At 48.9% G+C, this 8,216-nt stretch overlaps 1 pseudogene; it reads right to left on the bottom strand.

Annotated features, from left to right (window-relative positions):
* Positions 1-3,530: 3,530 nt before the first annotated feature.
* On the bottom strand, positions 3,531-8,179 carry LOC121467708 (annotated as a pseudogene).
* Positions 8,180-8,216: the final 37 nt, after the last annotated feature.

The following is an 8,216-nucleotide window of genomic DNA, read 5'->3' as shown; positions in this document are numbered from 1 at the left end:
AAAATGCCTTTTGACGCGCATAATCCCATATCTGAAAGAACACAACGTTATTCCGGCACATCAATTTAGCTTTCGAGAAAGCCATGTAGCAATGGAGCAATTTAACAGATTAACAACAGAAATACGAACTGCATTCCAGTTTCAGGAATACTGCAGTGCGGTATTCCTTGACGTTGCGCATGCTTTCGACCGTGTCTGGCTCGATGGCCTTATGCATAAAATCAGAACTTTACTGCCGGAAAACACTCACAGGATACTTGAATCGTACCTTTACAATAGAGCCTTCGCCGTGAGATGCAACACTACAACATCCGACGATTACACGATAGAGGCTGGAGTTCCTCAAGGTATCGCCCTTGGTCCAACTCTATTTTTACTTTACACCGCAGATATTCCCACGAACGAGCGGCTAACTACTTCTACATTCGCAGACGATACCGAATGCCCAATTCAGGCAACAGCACTACTAGCTGATCATCTCGTGGAGAGGTGGTTATCAGACTGGCGAATAAAAATAAATGCGCATAAGTGTAAGCACATAACGATTACTCTTAACAGCCAAACGTGTTCCCCGCTAACTCTGAATAGCACGCAACTTCCACAAGCTGACGATGTAACGTACCTTGGCGTCCACTTAGACTTGCATAGCGGAGACATATCAAAGCTAAGAAAATTCATCTAAAACTAAAATCCAATAGCCTCCATTGGCTCATAAACGCTCGCTCCCCCCTCTCTCTGGACTTCAAGGTCCTGCTCTACAATTTAACGCTTAAGCCAGTCTGGAATTACGGCTCCCAATTGTGGGGAAACGCGAGCAGCAGTAACATCGACATTATCCAGCGAGCATAATCAAAAATCCTGAGAACTATCACTGGGGCACCTTGGTATGGTCGGAACGGCAACATCCACAGAGATCATGGCATTCTACAAACCAACTTCTCATCCAAACCAGCTCGCCAGGGGCCTAGTCAGGGTTTCCAACCGGACCCGATTACAACGAAATGACCTTCCAACTCAGCAATAGTTATTAGAGCTCTTAAATCTCGCGTCAGTCATCTTGAATGTCAGATATAGTTTTTAATTTAAGATTTTATATACTTATTTGTATTTGTATTTGTATTTATTATAAAATTTCATACTAACTCTACAAGTTTGGAACTTATAAGTTAATGCGCTAGTCACTACGAGTTTGCAAATATTTAATTGTTACTGAACGTAGAGGGGTTGGCCGAGTCCTCTGGAGGGTCCTGAAAGGTGCACAGGTCCTGTAGTTGAAATGACGAGTCGTAGGTGTTTCGTTGGTGGGGGTGTGGGCTCAACCACTTTTATTCACTATGTAAATCGAACTGACTATTCTAACTTATTCTAATGCTCTTCATAGCGCAGTGGAGGCTTCATGGAGACTTCGTGGTGGGGAAAAGGGAAGCTGCGTGAGAGCGGAGAGCAGATGGGGAGAGCGGAAAGCCGGGAGTACCCGGTGCTCCTTCGTGGCCTGAACATTCCGCCCCCCTTGCAATCGCTAGCGTTGCAAAAGAACACGGCTTCTAAGGTTGGTGGCTGGTGGCAGGCGCCGGAAATGATCCACCCAAAAACCGTCTTCTGGGCGACCGGCAGTCCTTCGTCGACCATCAGGAACCCCGAATGGATCACCTTGAGGTACACGTCCGCCCCAAGAATGACAGAAATTGTGGCGGGAAGATAGAACCGCTCATCCGCGTCAGTCATCTTGAATGTCAGATATAGTTTTTAATTTAAGATTTTATATACTTATTTGTATTTGTATTTGTATTTATTATAAAATTTCATACTAACGCTACAAGTTTGGAACTTATAAGTTAATGCGCTAGTCACTACGAGTTTGCAAATATTTAATTGTTACTGAACGTAGAGGGGTTGGCCGAGTCCTCTGGAGGGTCCTGAAAGGTGCACAGGTCCTGTAGTTGAAATGACGAGTCGTAGGTGTTTCGTTGGTGGGGGTGTGGGCTCAACCACTTTTATTCACTATGTGAATCGAACTGACTATTCTAACTTATTCTAATGCTCTTCATAGCGCAGTGGAGGCTTCATGGAGACTTCGTGGTGGGGAAAAGGGAAGCTGCGTGAGAGCGGAGAGCAGATGGGGAGAGCGGAAAGCCGGGAATACCGGGTGCTCCTTCGTGGCCTGAACATTCCGCCCCCCTTGCAATCGCTAGCGTTGCAAAAGAAGATGGCTTCTAAGGTTGGTGGCAGGCGCCGGAAATGATCCACCCAAAAACCGTCTTCTGGGCGACCGGCAGTCCTTCATCGACCATCAGGAACCCCGACTGGATCACCTTGGGGTACACGTCCGCCCCAAGAATGACAGAAATTGTGGCGGGAAGATAGAACCGCTCATCCGCGAGCTATATGCCCTTAAATTTGGTACGGACGGCGTCGTTGAGTGTCCGAGTCGCTGTGCCAATGCCCACCTTGGGCTCGACTTTGAACACCACCTTTATCTTGGTCGTCCCGCATTTGGACTGAATCGTCGCGTTGCACACCTTGTCGTCACCAACACTGGTCGTTGGCAACCGAAATGCGGCGGGCCGAGAAGCGTCGATGCAGCTCACTGGTGTGCAAGGGTCGATTAAAGTCGCGGTCTCGAAAGTCTTGCTTCCGGTCTTCACCATCACCGAAGCAGTCGGAAGGACGTTGACGCTGTGACGTTGTAGCAGCGATGAAAGCGACGGAGCTGGTGTAGGGGAGGCTGAGCGCTGCCTTGACGTAGGCGTCGGGCCATTTGGAGGATTTTGCCGGCGCGAACGCTGCCCAGAATTAGACCGCTCATGCATATGCAGCAGGGTGTGGTGGTTCCGTTGGCACTTCTTGCATTTTCCACTGCGACAGTCAGCTTTCGAGTGGTCGTGGGCAAGACAGTTCGAGCAATACTGGTTTACCAAGACTGCACGAAGCCGCTTCTCAGCGCTCAGCTTCAGAAACCTGCTACACTTCCGTAAAGGATGGACTCCCTTGCAGACTCGGCAACGGTAGGATTTAAAACCTCGAGTACGTCTGCCGTCCAGGGGTTCTTGGGACTAAAAAAATGTGGGCCAATTTATTGTGGAAGTTTTGAAGGCTCCACAGGCAGAAGTACGACTTTGGTTATTGGACGTTTGACAACCCCGCGTGCCGTGCGGATGTCCACTACACGGACATTGCCATTGGCTCCTGGGAAGACAGAGTCAATTCTGCCGAGCCGCCACTCGTTGGAAGGCAAATTCTCGTCATTTATGACAACCATGTCGCCGACGTGAAGATTCTTCGCGGGGGCCTGCCACTTATTGCGCTTGTGAAAATCTTTAAGGTATTCTTCCTTCCATCGCATACGAAACTGCTGATGGAGAGCCTTTAGATGCTGCCAGCGGTTGATCATAGACCTGGTGTCCCCTTTGACTTCTGGTTCCACGGTAGACAGGTGAGGTCCTCCAACAAGAAAATGACCTGGTGTCAGGGCCAATAGTTCGGTAGGGTCTTCGGACATAGGGGAGAGTGGCCTGGAATTTAGACAAGCTTCAATTTTTGCCAGAAGCGTCGAAAGCTCTTCGAAAGTATATTTTCGAGTGGCTGTGGACTTATAGAACAGTGTTTTAAAGCTTTTAACACCAGCTTCCCATAGGCCTCCCATGTGAGGGGCTCCCGGAGGTATAAATTGCCAGGTGAGCTGCTGATGACCATAGGCATCTGTCACAGACTCTTTTACAGCCTGAAGGAAGTCGCGAGAAAGCAAGGCGGCATCGCCAGCGAAGGTTTTTCCGTTGTCAGACTGGACTTGTCGAGGACACCCTCTCCGGGAAACGAAGCGAGCGAAAGCGGCGAGAAAATTCTCGGTCGTGAGATCAGAGGTAGGCTCTAAGTGGATGGCCTTGGTGGAAAAACAAACGAACACTAACACATATCCTTTTGTTATGAGACACGCTCTTCCGGTATAATTTTTAATTTCGAATGGGCCGGCGAAGTCCATTCCCGTGTACGTAAATAGTCGGGAGAACGATGCACGGTTTTTCGGCAAAGTGCCCATCAACTGTGTTTGTAGCCTTTTCTTGTAGATCACGCATACCTTGCAGGAGTTTAGTATTGCCTTTACTAAGTTCTTTAGTTTTGGTATCCAGTATCTTGACCGAATGAGGCGTACCATTAACTGGTTGCCGCCATGGAGGGTTATGCGATGAGTGAACTGGACAAGTAGGCGAGAAAGTGGGCAACTATATGGAAGGATAACTGGGTGCCGTTCATCATATTGAAGACTGTCGGAGGCCGTCACGCGACCGCACGCTCTTATCAGACCATGTTGATCTATGAACGGGTTCATGCTCAGGATAGAACTTGAAGAAGGCACAGAGCGCTTTTCACTTAAGCAGTGATAATCATGGGAGAAGTCTCTGCGCTGAGTATTCAGAATAAGTAGTCGTTCCGCGGCGGAAATTTCCGCCGCTAGCAGGTGCTTATCAGAGGGTGTTGCTTGTTTTTTGCATCGCTGGATGAAACGATTGACATAAGCGAAAACCCGCAGTGCTTTGTCGAACTTGGAAAAACGGTCAAGGAAATCTTCAGACGGAATAGTTGCGACGCGAGACTTAAGGGGACGTTTCTCTAGCTCGGTCGCTGGGGAATTGTCGCCCTGACTTGGCCATTGGCTGGGTGGCTTTTGCAACCATGCGGGACCATGCCACCAAAGAGGATTGTCGACCAATTCCTGAAGTGCTACCCCTCTACTGGCCAGGTCTGCGGGATTGTGTTCGGATTGAACATGCGACCACTTCTCGGCCTTTGTAGACTGGGTAATCTTGGTCACCCTATTGGCAACAAAAGTAGTCCACTGGCAAGCTGGCTTGTTTAACCATGCGAGCACAATGGTGGAGTCTGTCCAGCAGAAGAGTTCGGATGTGAGTATTGGCATACTCGGAAGAACACTTGCTGCCATTTCAGCAAGTAACAAGGCCCCGCAAAGCTCTAATCTGGGAAGCGATACCGTTTTTACCGGCGCAACTCGCGTCTTTGCAGTGAGAAGGTGCACCATAGTCGTATGCCCCACTTCCACTCGTACATAGATCGCAGCACCGTATGCCGTTTGAGACGCGTCACAAAAACCGTGATGCTCGAGGCAGAATAGCTTTGTAGAAAGCTTTGCATTTCACATACAGATCACTTGGAAGTTCGTCGTCCCACCCCTGGTCCTGCAGCCAAATCTCCTGCATGAAGATTTTCGCACGCACTACGAAGGGCGCGAGCCACCCTGCAGGGTCAAACAATTTGGCAATTTGTGACAGAACCTGGCGTTTTTTAAGGGACGATTCATCGGATAATTCGGGCGGAACAAAGAAATATTCATCAGATGTGGCTTTCCAACGGACACCGAGCGTTTTTGCCGTGCTTTCGGCATCGATCTCCAGAAAATCGGAGCGCAGGAGATGGTCACTCGGAATGTGAGCCAAAATATACTTATGATTGGACGTCCATTTTCTCAATGGAAACCCAGCGGAGTTGAGTGCACTTTGTAGCTCTTGAATCGAGAGCCGAGCGTCTTCTTTAGAGTCGGCGCCAGCTATGATATCATCTACATACATAAAATGACGAATGACATTACTCGCTTTAGGATGGCTGTGTTGTACGTCAGTTGCCAGTTGTTGAAGCACGCGAAAGGCCAGGTACGGAGCGCAATTGACTCCAAAGGTGACTGTTTTCAACTCGAACTCTCGGATGTCCCCATCAGGATTACGGAACAATATCCGCTGGAAAGCCGTGTGCTTCGGATCTACCCAGATCTGCCCGATACATCTTTTCAATATCGGCGCTAAACACGTATTGAAAATACCGCCACTTTAGGATTTGAATGGTAAGGTCGGACTGTAAGACTGGGTCAGCATGAAGGATATCATTTAAACTGGTTCTATTCGCAGAAGGACGGGATGCGTTGAATACTACGCGCAGCTTTGTAGTAGTGCTCTCAAGGTAGTAGCTGGCGAAATCGTGGGTAGGAAAGACCTCTCTCATATGGTTCAGATCGAGATATTCTTGAATCACTGAGTCGTATCGTATCTTTAGTGGAATGTCTCTTTTTAAGCGTTGCTCGTTTCTCAAAAATTGAGATAACGCAAAAGACCTGGAGTACCCTAACCCTGACCCTGGATGTTCCGGGTCGCGAAAAGGAAGGGTTACGACGTATCTGCCGTTCGCATCTCTCGTGGTCGTTCGGAGAAAATTCTCTTCGCAGACGGAATCGGATTCCTTTACCAACTTTATTGGTAGATCCTCCACCTCCCAGAATTTGGTGAGGATTTTATCTAAGCCATTGTCGTACGCTTGGGAAATTTGCGTAGAGAAGGTGGCTATCTGACTCTGGGTGGAAGCGGATACTGGCCCAGTGAGCACCCACCCGAAAATTGTTTCTTGTCCAAGGAGGGAGCCACATATGTTTGTTTTTGCCCCATTTAGAGAACCGAAGGCAGAATGTCGGCTCCTATCAGAACATCTATCTGTGCGCTCTCATAAAACTTCGGATCCGCCAATGGTAAATCGGGAAGATTTCGAAGAAAGTCTTGCGGAATTGGGTAGGAAGGCAGATTCCCTGCCAGTTGAGGAAGGACATAGACTGACGTCTCTAACTGCAGAGCGGGCCTACTTGGAGATCTGATTGTAAAATGACAGAGCTTCTTGGACTGAGCGGACACTGTCTGATTTAAGCCTGAGACTTGGGCTTGGACGACTTGGAAGATTGAACAGACGCTCTGTCACAAATGTTGCTTCGGATCCTGAGTCGATAAGGGCACGAGCTTGGAAATTCGAACCCAGGTGGCAAATATTTATGATGGCTGTCCCCAGCAGAACCGATCTTGCACTTGACGCAAAACAGACTTGCACTCCCGACTGGTCATCGGAAGCGGCTGAGCCTTCTGTCGAAGTTGCTGGTCGTGACATGGGAACATCAGGCCGACTTGGAGAGCTGGCAAAAGGATTGCTTCGGTGCAGCAGCGTATGGTGTCGACTGCGGCAGGTGAAGCAGCTGTGGGTGCTTGTGCAGTCCCGAAGCTGGTGCCCTCGGGCAAAGCAGTTCAAGCACAATTGCATGTTTCGGATATAGGCGGCCCGCTCGTCTACTGTCATTTGGAGGAAACGTGGACAAGTGCGTATAGGGTGGCTTTCCCTTGAGCACAGATCGCAACGTCTCGGTTTCGGAACTATCTTAGTCTCATAAGAATTTATTTTGCTTAAAGACCCGCTAGCGTTCGTTGCTTTGGACTGCGAGTGACTTGACCTAGAAGGTCGCACGTCATCTATGGCCTCGAGGGTTCGATGGCGCTCAGTGAGAAAGGTGTTCAGGTCAACCCATTTTGGAATTGCGACTTTATCGTGCAAGGACTGCTCCCATAAGGAAAGTGTAAGCTTGGGAAGCTTTGACAAGAATGCAGTCCCAATCTGTAATCAGGATTCCGGACAGTTCCAAGGCGTTCAGACAGCCTTGAATCGTAGTTTGCAGTTCCTTTAGAGCTGCCCCAGATTCTTGCGAAATCGACTGGAGGTTGAAGAGGATTTTAAGCTGGCTATTTACTAGCAATCGCTTGTTGTCGACCCGCTCAGTTAGGTTATCCCAAGCTGAGCGAAAGCCATCGTTGGTGAGAGGGGAATTTGCGATTATGGCATGCGCGTCACCGCTCGTTTAAGCGTTTAAGTGGAACAGCTTTTCCACAGGCGTGAGCCTTGGATTATTTATATATATCGCTGTAAAAAGGTCCCGGAAAGTGGGCCAGCGTAGGTAATCGCCTGAGAAAACCTCTGTGTCGCACGGAGGCAGCCGACAGCCAGAGGAGATATAGTTCTGGGCAGGGGCTTGAGCTTGAGCTGGCGGAGCTGTGCCCTGTTGGATCATATCTGTGAGCTGAGCGGCGTATCTCTCATACACTGTATAACAGTAGTTATACTTTGACTTGAGAATGGGCAATGTGGACGCTGCATCCTCGCCTGCTGCCGTAATGCACTCTGAGCATACGTCGAACTCTTTTTCCACCTTGTCCCATAACACTCGGACTTGCTCCCGACGGATTTGGAGCATGGAAACGCTTGGAGTTTCGTTCCCAGGAGTGTTGGTTCTGCTTTCGAGATCGCTTAGACGATCTGAGACCGCAATGAACTTATTTAAAGCTAACTCGTAAGCAGTTGAAGCCATTTTTTGTATGGATCGAGTCAACAAAAGTAGTCCACTG

Source organism: Drosophila elegans, unplaced genomic scaffold, assembly GCF_018152505.1.
Source record: "Drosophila elegans isolate 14027-0461.03 unplaced genomic scaffold, ASM1815250v1 contig_524, whole genome shotgun sequence".
Taxonomy (NCBI): Eukaryota; Metazoa; Arthropoda; class Insecta; order Diptera; family Drosophilidae; genus Drosophila; species Drosophila elegans.
This window is presented reverse-complemented; position numbering and strand designations above follow the sequence as displayed.